Here is a 17,795-nt window from a genome sequence, read left to right as displayed (position 1 = left end):
CAAACTCAATTATTATGGATTAGTAATTAAAAAATTTTAATTTACATCTAGGAATAAAAAGAAAAATTAAATCAAAAAAAAAATCGAATTATCAAAATGTTGTTAAGCAATCCATGATTTTAAATGAAAGATATTCATCGATGCAAAGAATAAAATACATTTTTACAATAGTAAACAAATGCTCTTAATAAGGGGGATGCTGAAAAGAGAAAAACGACGAAAAGGTAACCAGAAGGGTTACCAAAATAATTATCCACTCGATGTAAATCCGAACAAACCGTGAGTGGAATTTTTTTATATTTCGCAACACTAATATGCTAAAAATCTCAAAAGAAAACGCGAAGAGTGCTTCGTTATACTTTCAATGCATTTCTTCATTAACAAAAAAGAAAAAAAGAAAAATAAAAAAAAGATAAAAGATTCGCGAAAACATATACGAAACTCTAATAAACTAATTTATGCACTCATATTTTATTATAGACGCAACACTAATAGCGGAAGATTGCAGCCTTATAATCAGAGACTGCCATTGTACAATCACCCTTTGTACAGCCTTTTTGGCTGTAATAGGTGATTCAGGAACTGGAACGTAATTCCACAGTCCAAAAGTGGAAAAAATATGGGCAATTTGGGCAAATAAACGCAACACTATTATAAAAAACGCGATCTTTCATCAACGCAACACTAATTCTTCAAATGAATTTAATATAAAATTTACTATTATTTTGTAAATCTTAAAAATTACTTTAAATATCGTGATATCATAAATCATAATTATATTATAGAATAAAATCAAATTTATATTAAAAGAAAAAAACAATAAAAAAAATAGACTAATTCATGAAAATAATTAAAAGCAACCGCGATATTCTTTTCAACGCAACGCTAATAGTAAACGCGATTATCATTTTAACGCAACTCTAATTCAACCCGTTATTTATCAATCGCAACACTAATGCAAAACCGCGATTTGCCCATGATAATTGGATGAACGATGGGCCAGCATGCAAATTGGCCAGATACGATACAACAACATATACTACGTATTACTAAAACGAGCACAATGACAAAGTAGTAACAATGACTTCCCATTCTTTGGACTCAGACAAGATCCAAAAGATGAGAAATCATTCGTTGCAGCCCTCTTCGTGACAGTTTGTCGGGCCTCTTCGGTCTTCCTCCTTCGGGCGCGATGCCCGCTGAAACTTAAATCTAGGCTCGAGATTCACTAATCGCAAACCAAAGAAAAAAAGAAAAAAAAAAGGACTAAGTCGCGAAAGCTAAGTGCATGGACGACCAACGAACGTGATCGTTCTCCGTACATGCACAGAATCTCAAGCGCAACGTTCGTTTCGAAAGCAAATCACGACCGCGACCGCGAAATTCGAAAAATCGATGAGAAAAACCAGAAACAAATGGCATAATCGTCCATTTATCTCAGCTTTGCCCTCGATTTATCAAATTTTATTTCCTGAAACAGGTTGTCACGCGAAAAACGCGCCTACCCGATCAGAGACTGTGACAACCTGCCCGGCCCTACCTACTTATGATTAAACAGACACACCAGAAGTATACTACCTATCCTACCTAACCCTATATTTAAAAAAATGGCAAAACAGGCACACCAACACATTCATTCCACGATTCTCACGCATAACACTCGGGCGCAAAAGCCTACACTAGGAAAGCGTCCCGGGACGCCTCCGACACCCGAGCTTGGCACACTACTCGCACACTCTAACTTTACGTACCATTTTCCTGAAATCGACTGATGATGGCTAGCGACCATTGCGTGAAACGCGACAAAAACGCGTGTATTTACATTTTAATTGTGAAAATTTATGAATACGTCATGTTTTCTAAAAGATTAGTCATTAGACTAAATGGTATCATTATTGTGAATCAAAATTGTATCATTATTGTAATTTTAGATTAAAAATTAATAATCTTGCATATTATTAATTTATTAGTTATTCGCAATTAAATATTGCGAATATGATTGTAAATTCTGATTGAATAAGGAATGAAATAATATATGATAAATGAAACGACGCAATTCCACAGCCTAACCATACACACACAATGTGGAAAGTACGTCGTGCACGATACGCTATGCATCATCAGTCGCTAAAAATTTGTATTAGCTTATCAACTAAAGTCGTCATATCCATTGCCTCTCCCTCACTCAAGTAGCACCTGAGCACGTGAATGAGATCCTGACAATGAACATGGAAAGGGTTAAATCTGAAAATCCTGAGCTAAAAAGATATTAATATATTCATTTTGTATCTAACGGGCTAACATTCTTTGACTTTCCATTATTATATATTTCAAATTGTATAATTATATAAATTATATTATATATGTCAAATTCTTATTATAATATTTCAAAAATATTTGTGACTCTATTTTATATTTTATTTCATTAATTGAACATTAATTGAAGTTATTGAAATTTTAGTATATAAAATTTTTAATATTGAACTTAAAAAGAAATTGGAATTCATTGTAATTGTATTTAATAGAAACATGAATAGAAATACTCTCAGGCGATTCCTTCATCAGAGCATATTTTCAAAATCACAAGAATAATATTCAAAATCTATTGCTCTGATTCTAAAATCTGCCTGTCGCGAAATGTCTTCTTGCGCAAAATTTTTAATTCATATTTGTACGAATAAAAATTGAACTTTATTATCTACCAGTGTTGTAAATCATATTGAAGTTAATAAAATCATGTGAAATAATTATATGACAATCGCAATAATCAAATTGATCAAATAACTTAAAATGTTACTCTAAAGGATTTTGAATTATAAAAATTCAAACTAATTATTGTATTGATATTGTATTGATAATTATATAATAATAATTATTACATGTTTTGACATTAGAAAACTACTAAACATTTTATATCAATCAAAAACGCGAAGCGTAAGAAGACCCTAGCCTGAACTAATAAATAAAACACAAAAATAATTGTTACTACTCGCGGGTAATTATTATAAATAAATACCCGCGGTCATTGTGCTCGTGCAAAATTCTACGTATACAACCAATCACTCGTGTCGATTCGGATCTTTCATCCTACGACATGATTGAGTGACCGGAGGAACCAAAAAGCATGCGACTCACCACATGATGCGACGAACAGCTTCACTCTTATTGTAGCCCAGAAGTCATCGAGAAGGGAAGGTTGTCATCAAGACGGAAGAAATCTGTGACAAAACGTCATAATTTAGAACACGGTTCTGATTACTTGAAAAAATTGAAATACGAATTTAACTTTTATTTAGAAGAATAAAAATTTAGATAGATAAAAGGATAATTACCTCTTCGCGTGATGGATGATCGCCGTATTCTCTTGAGAGAAGCACTGATTCTACTCTGTACCGAAAACGAATATTTAAAATAAAAAAAAAATAAAAATAAGAAACTAATAACGCGTCCGTATAAATTATAATCGGCGAACAAACACTGATTCTACCTTCGCGTTTGATTATTTTAATTAAATTTAATCAGAGCTGTTGCGCTCTAAAAAATATTCAAAATACTATGACGAAGCAAACACTGATTCTGATTAACCGCATTGCGCGCGGTCACAAATATTTTTTAAGATTAGTCCAAAAACAAATCTTCATAAAGATCATCGGCATCTGAAATAAAATGTGAAGTATTGTATCATAATTCTTTTCTTAAAAATATAACATTCGTTATTTAAAATTTTACAATAGTAAAAAAAATAAAACTATGTTTAACTTTAAATATTAATAAAAAAATTAAGTTCCTAATAAATTTTAATAATAATAAAATTAATATGAAATTCTAATTCAAAAAGATTAAAATCTAATAAATGAGAATCTAATGATTCTTCTTACCTCTTCGCGTGGTGGATGATCGCCGTATTCTCTTGAGAGAAGCACTGATTCTACTCTGTTCCGAAAACGAATATTTAAAATAAAAAAAAATAAAAAATAAAAAACTAATAACGCGTCCGTATAAATTATAATCGGCGAACAAACACTGATTCTACCTTCGCGTTTGATTATTTTAATTAAATTTAATCAGAGCTGTTGCGCTCTAAAAAATATTCAAAATACTATGACGAAGCAAACACTGATTCTATTAACCGCATTGCGCGCGGTTACAAATATTTTCTGAAATTAACGCTTAATTAGTAGAGGGGTAGGGAATGATAGAAGAGAAAGAAATATCTTTTTGATATTTTTCTTCTTCTTATCGAACATTTGTTCTGAAAATACTGCCTTTTTATTTTAATTGATTATGAATTTTACGTAAAAATTATTACCAATTATTTATTAATATCTGAAATTTAATAAAATATTCAGATATTTATATTTATCAGATTTTAAAATTTAATTTTCAATAATAAATCATTAAAGTTTCTCATAAATTTCTAATTTTTCCACTTTCTTATAATTAAAACGTAATTTTATTACGAATTGCTTAACAACAATCTCTAATAATTCAATAAAACTAAATAAAAATTTAACCAAATAAAAAGAAAAAAAATTTATACATACGAAATATAAGATTTTACCACGAAAGAAAGTCACCAAGAAAGACATGGCGTCCATATTGGAATTTTTCCCGCCTTCGAGAATATTACCATAACGCTATCAATTAAACCTGCGCAGAAAAAAAATCAAAACGTCTAAATAAATGAATAATATGAAATTACATTGTATTAAAGTATCAAAACAATCAAATCAAATGAAAACTCACAATATGAGCCATCTTGTAATTCGATACTCCAATTGTATGATAAACGAGAAACTCGAAATTATTTAATTGTCAAAAAACTATCAATTTTAATAATTTTGAATAAAACATTGAACAAAGATGTATTAATTAACGCACAAATAATAACAAAAGTAGTATAAAAAAAATAGTATTAAAATACTACGTAACAAATAGACACGTGTCTCGAGAAAATTTCAAACGTCTAATCGTCACGACAAATCAACGAACAATGTCACTTTGCGCTTCGATTTCGCGCATCGAATAACAAGATGGAGAGGGGATACGCTCGACAAGTCGAAACATGTTTGAACACGAATCCAATTTCTTGGAAATGAAATATCGTAAGAAATGTTTCTAACCTCGAGCAAAATATAAACGATAGACCAAAAAAAAAGTAAACATACACGCGAGAAGACCCTGTACACGATATATTATATATACATTCGGGAAAATATACGATACTTTCGATTTCACGAAATGAATACGTAATAAATCCTAGAAAATTTCTTTTTACATGACTTTAATATGACTAAAATGATAAAAATAAAGAACAAGAAATTGTACAATAAACGGATACGATTAAAATTATATTACAAACTACCAATGTATGATTTCAAATTCCGTCTCGAAATATTTCGATACGGGACGCTAATGACGCAATAGACGCAAAATGAACAATCGAAGGAAAAGACACAAAGATACGCAAAGAACTAATTAATTTCGTTTTCACTACACTGAATGGATTATTTAAAAAACCAAATTAGCAATAAATTTAGTAATAATAACAGTAAAATAACTTACTGCGTAATCCGAATTTGCGACGACACATCCACTCCACACAATTTTCAACTGTAGACTGACGACATGCGCAGTGTGATGCGCAGTGTGATGCGCACTGCGTTGCGCACTCCGATGCGCATTGCGATGCGCACTAATTCGTCCCGCGTCTCGAATTAAGGGATGTTCTGATTGGTTGGCTCATGATGCTTATTTTTTTCATTCAAAAATCGCGCGAAAAATTGAAACATAATATAACACATAAATTAATTGTTGTTGCTTGTAAGATTGAAATCCTGTAAAGATTTACTTATTGGAAAAAAATAAAAAAAAAAATTATCAGTAGAAATACTAATTTAACTAATAATAAGATAATAAAATAATTATAATACAAAGAAGGAAATAGAGATATAAAAATATCAATAAAAAGATTAATTAAATTTAAATAAAAGTAAAAATAAAAGTAAAAGCAAAAGAGAAATTTAACGAAAAACTTAAATAAATTCATAAAAATTGAAAAGATAAAAAGAGAACATAATATAAAACTGAATTTAATTTAATAATTGATTTTAAAATAATCGAAACACAAGAATTTAAATTTAACTTTAAAATAGATAAATTTAAGGAATTAAATTATATTAAATAAAGGAGAGAGAGCAATGTCGATATATAATAAAAATCAATAAAAGAAAAAAACATAAAAGAATATTTAACATAACTAAATCTGAAAAAAGACGAGAAAATATATTTATATAATATAACATTTAAAGAGATTAGGAAAGATTGAAGTGAGATATTTTAAATAAAAAATTTTAAATAAATTGAGATGAACAAAATCTGAACAGAATGAAAATGTAAAAGGAGAATAATGTTAAATAAAAGATAAATAAATCCAAGAAAACGTATATATAAATATATATAAATATATATGAATAAAATAAAACGTGAATATAAATAAAATTTGACACATAAATTAATTTAATTAGAAGAATAAATATATATACGTATATGTAAAAAAATTTAAGAATATACTACATAAATAATAAATAATGAAAAATTAAAAGAGAATATAACACAAAAAGTTAACTATTATAAAATAAAAAAGAATGAGAAGAAAACATAATGATAAAGAAAAATTTAATATCAAAATTAAAAAAAAATCTAAAACAATAAAGAAAAAATTTAACATGAATATTAAATTCTTGAGTTAGAAAGAAAATATATAAAAAAGAAAATTTAATTATTTTATTTGAATTTTTTTCTTGATTTAGATAATATTTCTATTTTTATTTCAATTCTTTTAAATTATTTTAACTTTGAGGTTAAATCTCTTCTCCAATATTTTAATTTTCTTTTACTTCATGATAGTTAACTTTCATGTTACATTTTCTTTTCATATTTTATTCATTATTTATGCATTACAATGTAAAATATGTTTTTATATGTTGCAGCATTGTAAGATTTAGTCATGTTGCATCATATAAAGAAATTTATTATGATATATATATATATATATATATATATATATGATATATATATATGAATAATGAATAAATATAAAAACATAAGAAGAGAATATAACATAAAAGTTAACTATAATAAAGTAAAAAAATGGTTGAAACATAGTTGAAGAATTTAATCTTAAAGTTAAAAAAAAATCTAAATCTAAATCTAAAAATCTAAAAATTTGAAACATCAAGAAAGTATTTAACACAAGTGTTAATTAAGTTAGAAAAAACATACATAAAGAAAAAAATTCAACATTGTAAATTTGATAATTTTAGTTGTCTTTTTTTTCAAATATTTTCCTTTTCCTTTATTTAATATATATTATAATATATAATATTTATATTAATATTTGACATGATAATATTTCTGTTAAATTTTTCTTCATATTTCAATTCTTTTAGATATTTTTAACTTTCAGATTAAATTCTTTTCCTATTTTCAACCTTATTATACTTTATAACAATTAATTTTTACATTACATTCCCTTTTCACGTTATACTTTTTATGCAATGATAAATTCTTTATTTATATTATGCATATATTTTATGCATATATATATATATATATATAAAACATAAGAAGGGAATGTAACACAAAATTTAATTATAATAGAATAAAAAAATTATAGAATAAATATAGAATAAATATAATTATAGAATAAAAAAAAGAAGATTGAAACATAATTGAAGAATTTAATTTCAAAGTAAAAAAGAATCTAAAAAAATCTAAAAATCTAAATCTAAAAATTTAAAACATCAAAAAAGCAAATTTAGTTATTCTGTTTAAATATTTTCTTTAATTTAAATAATATTTCTGTTAAATCCTTCTTTCATATTTCAGTTCTTTTAAATATTTTTTAACTTTGAGGTTAAATTCCTCTTCACTGTTTCAATTTTTTTTTACTTCATGATAATTAACATTTATGTTATATTCCCTTTTCATGTTTTATTCATTATTTGTATTACAATCTATTACATTGTTAAATTCTTTCCTTATATTTTGCAACAATGTTATATTGCAACATATAAAAGAATTTAACGTTATAATATACAAATAATGAATAAATAAATAAATAAATATACAAACATAAAAAGAGAATGCAACATAAAGGTTAAATATAAAGTAAAAAAGGATTGAAGCATAGCTGAAGAATTTAATCTCAAAGTGAAAAAAAACTAAAAGAATTAAAATATCAAGAAAAAATTTAACAATAAGTATTAATTGAATAAGAAAAAAAAAAAAAAAGAAAAGAAAAGAAAAGAAAAGAAAAGAAAAGAAATACATAAAAAAAGATATTTAACATAACAATTAACTAAATCTAACTTGAACTTGAACAATAAAAATTGTACATTGTAATAAATAAATATAAATAAGAAATAAAATAAAAAGGGAATATAACACAAAAATCAACAATTATAAATTAAAAATGATTGAATAACAGGATAAGATTTTTCTCCGAGGAGGATAAGGTAGAGTAAGAATTAACTATTATTGCCATCTCTGGTGACTTTAGAAAAATATTTCTTTAAAGAAATGTTTCTAGCTTGCAAGAGATGGGGCTCACGTTCAATTCTTATCTTATCTCTATTCACTTTCTATTCACCTATATTTCTTATCCTCCTCTATGTGTTTCTTTAACGATCGTAAAATAAACGTATAAATGAAATACCGACCAGAAATAGATTGACGCGATATCTTATGGGATTTTATAAAATGTATTCTGAATCGAAAAAAGATTAGAGTATATTACGCTTGGCGTACATACTCTAATTAGGTAAACAATTTGTTATAACTCAAAGAAACAAAAAAAGAAAAAAATCTTACACTTTACAATTTTCACAAATTATTTTATTCACAAATAAATTCTTCTTTTCGATGTAAGCAAAACGTTCAAACTTTGATCGTTAATAATTTAATAAATCTTAATAATTACAAAATAAAAAAATAATCATTGAAATCGCGTGCGCAGCCAATTAGCTCACATTATTCGCTATAAAATTTATAATTGTATCAAGGATACGATTATGAATAATATAGTAAATAATAATGATTTTCCAGGTCTCACCGCGTGGAGGTTGCTGCGAATTGGAGACCCACCCTATCCACGATCCCGTCCACCCTCCTTTACGCAAAAATTTATTTAAAATTAATAATAAATTTTCCTTTCGATATAAATTTGCAAAACGTTCGAATCCTTCGATCGTTGTGCAAAACAAACAACGAAAGGAATTCTAAGGAAAACCGGCGCGGAAGACTAAATCTGAAAATAAAATTAAAATTAAAAGATTTTCTATCAATATTTTACACTTCCATTTCGATATGAAAATGAAGAATGATTGATAGTAAAAAGCGTGCGCAAAAAAAAAAAAAAAAAGAAAAAAAACAAGCAAAATAAGCATCCCAAAAAGCGCTACACCCATTTTACCCATCTATTTATCTACAGTATCTACTTTTCTACAATACTACACTACTTTATTTAATACCCTTGATTGTGCATGCACTTAATTCTAAATACATTTTCTTTAATCAATATCGTACAATCTTCTGCTCCTGTAAGAAATCCTGAAACAAATTTAAATAAAAATATAACATTAACATTTTACTTATTTTAAAAGTTCTTTTTCGTATTTCTTACTTAAGAATATATAAGAATTTAAACATTTTGTTTTTAACTCTGCCTATTGAACATCTACAAATTCTCTTCACACCAACATTCACACTGATCGACTGACAAACAATTTTCGAAAAATTTATGATACGATATAAAATATGAACCACATGTGGCAAGAGGAAAATATCAATGATGGCTAGTGAACGAAGTCACGTAGCTATCAAGTATTTGTCTATAATGAGGAAATTGAGGAATTAAGGCAAGGTTAAGGTAATTTGCCTTGAAAAATTAGGAAATATTGGTTTGGAAAACGAATCAGAGTAGGGAAGGCGAGACTGCCTTTTTTTAATAATAGGAAGAACAGAACATCCCATTGTTTATAAATCCCATATATAAAAAAAATATTTCTAAATATTTCTTCTAATCTGATCCTATCTTAAATCCTATCCTACCTAATATAAAAATTAAAATATTTATTCGATGATGTAATCCATACCGTTGAAAGTTGAAGAGGATTTCTGAAACAGAATATAAAACAGAATTAAATGAAACTCAATAACAAAAATTAAATTAGTTTTTAGCAAATCACACATTAACTTGAATCTATTTTTTCTTGTTTATTTTCTTCAATTCATACCTGTAACAAACTCAATTATTATGGATTAGTAATTAAAAAATTTTAATTTACATCTAGGAATAAAAAGAAAAATTAAATCAAAAAAAAAAATCGAATTATCAAAATGTTGTTAAGCAATCCATGATTTTAAATGAAAGATATTCATCGATGCAAAGAATAAAATACATTTTTACAATAGTAAACAAATGCTCTTAACAAGGGGGATGCTGAAAAGAGAAAAACGACGAAAAGGTAACCAGAAGGGTTACCAAAATAATTATCCACTCGATGTAAATCCGAACAAACCGTGAGTGGAATTTTTTTATATTTCGCAACACTAATATGCTAAAAATCTCAAAAGAAAACGCGAAGAGTGCTTCGTTATACTTTCAATGCATTTCTTCATTAACAAAAAAGAAAAAAAGAAAAATAAAAAAAAGATAAAAGATTCGCGAAAACATATACGAAACTCTAATAAACTAATTTATGCACTCATATTTTATTATAGACGCAACACTAATAGCGGAAGATTGCAGCCTTATAATCAGAGACTGCCATTGTACAATCACCCTTTGTACAGCCTTTTTGGCTGTAATAGGTGATTCAGGAACTGGAACGTAATTCCACAGTCCAAAAGTGGAAAAATATGGGCAATTTGGGCAAATAAACGCAACACTATTATAAAAAACGCGATCTTTCATCAACGCAACACTAATTCTTCAAATGAATTTAATATAAAATTTACTATTATTTTGTAAATCTTAAAAATTACTTTAAATATCGTGATATCATAAATCATAATTATATTATAGAATAAAATCAAATTTATATTAAAAGAAAAAAACAATAAAAAAAATAGACTAATTCATGAAAATAATTAAAAGCAACCGCGATATTCTTTTCAACGCAACGCTAATAGTAAACGCGATTATCATTTTAACGCAACTCTAATTCAACCCGTTATTTATCAATCGCAACACTAATGCAAAACCGCGATTTGCCCATGATAATTGGATGAACGATGGGCCAGCATGCAAATTGGCCAGATACGATACAACAACATATACTACGTATTACTAAAACGAGCACAATGACAAAGTAGTAACAATGACTTCCCATTCTTTGGACTCAGACAAGATCCAAAAGATGAGAAATCATTCGTTGCAGCCCTCTTCGTGACAGTTTGTCGGGCCTCTTCGGTCTTCCTCCTTCGGGCGCGATGCCCGCTGAAACTTAAATCTAGGCTCGAGATTCACTAATCGCAAACCAAAGAAAAAAAGAAAAAAAAAAGGACTAAGTCGCGAAAGCTAAGTGCATGGACGACCAACGAACGTGATCGTTCTCCGTACATGCACAGAATCTCAAGCGCAACGTTCGTTTCGAAAGCAAATCACGACCGCGACCGCGAAATTCGAAAAATCGATGAGAAAACCAGAAACAAATGGCATAATCGTCCATTTATCTCAGCTTTGCCCTCGATTTATCAAATTTTATTTCCTGAAACAGGTTGTCACGCGAAAAACGCGCCTACCCGATCAGAGACTGTGACAACCTGCCCGGCCCTACCTACTTATGATTAAACAGACACACCAGAAGTATACTACCTATCCTACCTAACCCTATATTTAAAAAATGGCAAAACAGGCACACCAACACATTCATTCCACGATTCTCACGCATAACACTCGGGCGCAAAAGCCTACACTAGGGAAAGCGTCCCGGGACGCCTCCGACACCCGAGCTTGGCACACTACTCGCACACTCTAACTTTACGTACCATTTTCCTGAAATCGACTGATGATGGCTAGCGACCATTGCGTGAAACGCGACAAAAACGCGTGTATTTACATTTTAATTGTGAAAATTTATGAATACGTCATGTTTTCTAAAAGATTAGTCATTAGACTAAATGGTATCATTATTGTGAATCAAAATTGTATCATTATTGTAATTTTAGATTAAAAATTAATAATCTTGCATATTATTAATTTATTAGTTATTCGCAATTAAATATTGCGAATATGATTGTAAATTCTGATTGAATAAGGAATGAAATAATATATGATAAATGAAACGACGCAATTCCACAGCCTAACCATACACACACAATGTGGAAAGTACGTCGTGCACGATACGCTATGCATCATCAGTCGCTAAAAATTTGTATTAGCTTATCAACTAAAGTCGTCATATCCATTGCCTCTCCCTCACTCAAGTAGCACCTGAGCACGTGAATGAGATCCTGACAATGAACATGGAAAGGGTTAAATCTGAAAATCCTGAGCTAAAAAGATATTAATATATTCATTTTGTATCTAACGGGCTAACATTCTTTGACTTTCCATTATTATATATTTCAAATTGTATAATTATATAAATTATATTATATATGTCAAATTCTTATTATAATATTTCAAAAATATTTGTGACTCTATTTTATATTTTATTTCATTAATTGAACATTAATTGAAGTTATTGAAATTTTAGTATATAAAATTTTTAATATTGAACTTAAAAAGAAATTGGAATTCATTGTAATTGTATTTAATAGAAACATGAATAGAAATACTCTCAGGCGATTCCTTCATCAGAGCATATTTTCAAAATCACAAGAATAATATTCAAAATCTATTGCTCTGATTCTAAAATCTGCCTGTCGCGAAATGTCTTCTTGCGCAAAATTTTTAATTCATATTTGTACGAATAAAAATTGAACTTTATTATCTACCAGTGTTGTAAATCATATTGAAGTTAATAAAATCATGTGAAATAATTATATGACAATCGCAATAATCAAATTGATCAAATAACTTAAAATGTTACTCTAAAGGATTTTGAATTATAAAAATTCAAACTAATTATTGTATTGATATTGTATTGATAATTATATAATAATAATTATTACATGTTTTGACATTAGAAAACTACTAAACATTTTATATCAATCAAAAACGCGAAGCGTAAGAAGACCCTAGCCTGAACTAATAAATAAAACACAAAAATAATTGTTACTACTCGCGGGTAATTATTATAAATAAATACCCGCGGTCATTGTGCTCGTGCAAAATTCTACGTATACAACCAATCACTCGTGTCGATTCGGATCTTTCATCCTACGACATGATTGAGTGACCGGAGGAACCAAAAAGCATGCGACTCACCACATGATGCGACGAACAGCTTCACTCTTATTGTAGCCCAGAAGTCATCGAGAAGGGAAGGTTGTCATCAAGACGGAAGAAATCTGTGACAAAACGTCATAATTTAGAACACGGTTCTGATTACTTGAAAAATTGAAATACGAATTTAACTTTTATTTAGAAGAATAAAAATTTAGATAGATAAAAGGATAATTACCTCTTCGCGTGATGGATGATCGCCGTATTCTCTTGAGAGAAGCACTGATTCTACTCTGTACCGAAAACGAATATTTAAAATAAAAAAAAAATAAAAAATAAGAAACTAATAACGCGTCCGTATAAATTATAATCGGCGAACAAACACTGATTCTACCTTCGCGTTTGATTATTTTAATTAAATTTAATCAGAGCTGTTGCGCTCTAAAAATATTCAAAATACTATGACGAAGCAAACACTGATTCTGATTAACCGCATTGCGCGCGGTCACAAATATTTTTTAAGATTAGTCCAAAAACAAATCTTCATAAAGATCATCGGCATCTGAAATAAAATGTGAAGTATTGTATCATAATTCTTTTCTTAAAAATATAACATTCGTTATTTAAAATTTTACAATAGTAAAAAAAATAAAACTATGTTTAACTTTAAATATTAATAAAAAAATTAAGTTCCTAATAAATTTTAATAATAATAAAATTAATATGAAATTCTAATTCAAAAAGATTAAAATCTAATAAATGAGAATCTAATGATTCTTCTTACCTCTTCGCGTGGTGGATGATCGCCGTATTCTCTTGAGAGAAGCACTGATTCTACTCTGTTCCGAAAACGAATATTTAAAATAAAAAAAAATATAAATAAAAACTAATAACGCGTCCGTATAAATTATAATCGGCGAACAAACACTGATTCTACCTTCGCGTTTGATTATTTTAATTAAATTTAATCAGAGCTGTTGCGCTCTAAAAAATATTCAAAATACTATGACGAAGCAAACACTGATTCTATTAACCGCATTGCGCGCGGTTACAAATATTTTCTGAAATTAACGCTTAATTAGTAGAGGGGTAGGGAATGATAGAAGAGAAAGAAATATCTTTTGATATTTTTCTTCTTCTTATCGAACATTTGTTCTGAAAATACTGCCTTTTTATTTTAATTGATTATGAATTTTACGTAAAAATTATTACCAATTATTTATTAATATCTGAAATTTAATAAAATATTCAGATATTTATATTTATCAGATTTTAAAATTTAATTTTCAATAATAAATTATTAAAGTTTCTCATAAATTTCTAATTTTTCCACTTTCTTATAATTAAAACGTAATTTTATTACGAATTGCTTAACAACAATCTCTAATAATTCAATAAAACTAAATAAAAATTTAACCAAATAAAAGAAAAAAAATTTATACATACGAAATATAAGATTTTACCACGAAAGAAAGTCACCAAGAAAGACATGGCGTCCATATTGGAATTTTTCCCGCCTTCGAGAATATTACCATAACGCTATCAATTAAACCTGCGCAGAAAAAAAATCAAAACGTCTAAATAAATGAATAATATGAAATTACATTGTATTAAAGTATCAAAACAATCAAATCAAATGAAAACTCACAATATGAGCCATCTTGTAATTCGATACTCCAATTGTATGATAAACGAGAAACTCGAAATTATTTAATTGTCAAAAAACTATCAATTTTAATAATTTTGAATAAAACATTGAACAAAGATGTATTAATTAACGCACAAATAATAACAAAAGTAGTATAAAAAAAATAGTATTAAAATACTACGTAACAAATAGACACGTGTCTCGAGAAAATTTCAAACGTCTAATCGTCACGACAAATCAACGAACAATGTCACTTTGCGCTTCGATTTCGCGCATCGAATAACAAGATGGAGAGGGGATACGCTCGACAAGTCGAAACATGTTTGAACACGAATCCAATTTCTTGGAAATGAAATATCGTAAGAAATGTTTCTAACCTCGAGCAAAATATAAACGATAGACCAAAAAAAAAGTAAACATACACGCGAGAAGACCCTGTACACGATATATTATATATACATTCGGGAAAATATACGATACTTTCGATTTCACGAAATGAATACGTAATAAATCCTAGAAAATTTCTTTTTACATGACTTTAATATGACTAAAATGATAAAAAATAAAGAACAAGAAATTGTACAATAAACGGATACGATTAAAATTATATTACAAACTACCAATGTATGATTTCAAATTCCGTCTCGAAATATTTCGATACGGGACGCTAATGACGCAATAGACGCAAAATGAACAATCGAAGGAAAAGACACAAAGATACGCAAAGAACTAATTAATTTCGTTTTCACTACACTGAATGGATTATTTAAAAAACCAAATTAGCAATAAATTTAGTAATAATAACAGTAAAATAACTTACTGCGTAATCCGAATTTGCGACGACACATCCACTCCACACAATTTTCAACTGTAGACTGACGACATGCGCAGTGTGATGCGCAGTGTGATGCGCACTGCGTTGCGCACTCCGATGCGCATTGCGATGCGCACTAATTCGTCCCGCGTCTCGAATTAAGGGATGTTCTGATTGGTTGGCTCATGATGCTTATTTTTTTCATTCAAAAATCGCGCGAAAAATTGAAACATAATATAACACATAAATTAATTGTTGTTGCTTGTAAGATTGAAATCCTGTAAAGATTTACTTATTGGAAAAAAAATAAAAAAAAAAAAATTATCAGTAGAAATACTAATTTAACTAATAATAAGATAATAAAATAATTATAATACAAAGAAGGAAATAGAGATATAAAAATATCAATAAAAAGATTAATTAAATTTAAATAAAAGTAAAAATAAAAGTAAAAGCAAAAGAGAAATTTAACGAAAAACTTAAATAAATTCATAAAAATTGAAAAAATAAAAAGAGAACATAATATAAAACTGAATTTAATTTAATAATTGATTTTAAAATAATCGAAACACAAGAATTTAAATTTAACTTTAAAATAGATAAATTTAAGGAATTAAATTATATTAAATAAAGGAGAGAGAGCAATGTCGATATATAATAAAAATCAACAAAAGAAAAAAACACAAAAGAATATTTAACATAACTAAATCTGAAAAAAGACGAGAAAATATATTTATATAATATAACATTTAAAGAGATTAGGAAAGATTGAAGTGAGATATTTTAAATAAAAAATTTTAAATAAATTGAGATGAACAAAATCTGAACAGAATGAAAATGTAAAAGGAGAATAATGTTAAATAAAAGATAAATAAATCCAAGAAAACGTATATATAAATATATATAAATATATATGAATAAAATAAAACGTGAATATAAATAAAATTTGACACATAAATTAATTTAATTAGAAGAATAAATATATATACGTATATGTAAAAAAAAATTTAAGAATATACTACATAAATAATAAATAATGAAAAAATTAAAAGAGAATATAACACAAAAAGTTAACTATTATAAAATAAAAAAGAATGAGAAGAAAACATAATGATAAAGAAAAATTTAATATCAAAATTAAAAAAAAATCTAAAACAATAAAGAAAAAATTTAACATGAATATTAAATTCTTGAGTTAGAAAGAAAATATATAAAAAAGAAAATTTAATTATTTTATTTGAATTTTTCTTGATTTAGATAATATTTCTATTTTTATTTCAATTCTTTTAAATTATTTTAACTTTGAGGTTAAATCTCTTCTCCAATATTTTAATTTTCTTTTACTTCATGATAGTTAACTTTCATGTTATATTTTCTTTTCATATTTTATTCATTATTTATGCATTACAATGTAAAATATGTTTCTTATATGTTGCAGCATTGTAAGATTTAGTTATGTTGCATCATATAAAGAAATTTATTATGATATATATGTATATATATATATATATATGTATAAACAATAAATAAATATAAAAACATAAGAAGAGAATATAACATAAAAGTTAACTATAATAAAGTAAAAAAATGGTTGAAACATAGTTGAAGAATTTAATCTTAAAGTTAAAAAAAAATCTAAATCTAAATCTAAAAATCTAAAAATTTGAAACATCAAGAAAGTATTTAACACAAGTGTTAATTAAGTTAGAAAAACATACATAAAGAAAAAAATTCAACATTGTAAATTTGATAATTTTAGTTGTCTTTTTTCAAATATTTTCCTTTTCCTTTATTTAATATATATTATAATATATAATATTTATATTAATATTTGACATGATAATATTTCTGTTAAATTTTTCTTCATATTTCAATTCTTTTAGATATTTTTAACTTTCAGATTAAATTCTTTTCCTATTTTCAACCTTATTATACTT

General features: G+C 27.0%; 2 long non-coding RNA genes across 2 annotated transcripts; both read right to left on the bottom strand.

Moving 5' to 3' along the window:
- LOC133666963 (uncharacterized) lies at positions 1–5,874 on the bottom strand. Its single transcript, XR_009831898.1, has 4 exons — positions 5,566–5,874; positions 3,879–4,650; positions 3,333–3,656; positions 1–3,218 (listed from the first exon to the last, which is right to left on the bottom strand). It is a non-coding gene; the product is annotated as an uncharacterized LOC133666963 (long non-coding RNA).
- A 2,985-nt stretch (positions 5,875–8,859) lies between these two features.
- On the bottom strand, positions 8,860–16,357 carry LOC133666967 (uncharacterized). The gene is made up of 3 exons (XR_009831907.1): positions 15,865–16,357; positions 14,843–14,948; positions 8,860–10,179 (listed from the first exon to the last, which is right to left on the bottom strand). It is a non-coding gene; the product is annotated as an uncharacterized LOC133666967 (long non-coding RNA).
- Positions 16,358–17,795: the final 1,438 nt, after the last annotated feature.

This window comes from Apis cerana, linkage group LG11 (genome assembly GCF_029169275.1).
Source record: "Apis cerana isolate GH-2021 linkage group LG11, AcerK_1.0, whole genome shotgun sequence".
Taxonomy (NCBI): domain Eukaryota; kingdom Metazoa; phylum Arthropoda; class Insecta; order Hymenoptera; family Apidae; genus Apis; species Apis cerana.
The sequence above is the reverse complement of the archived record's forward strand: the minus strand, read 5'-3'. Positions and strand labels throughout refer to the sequence as shown.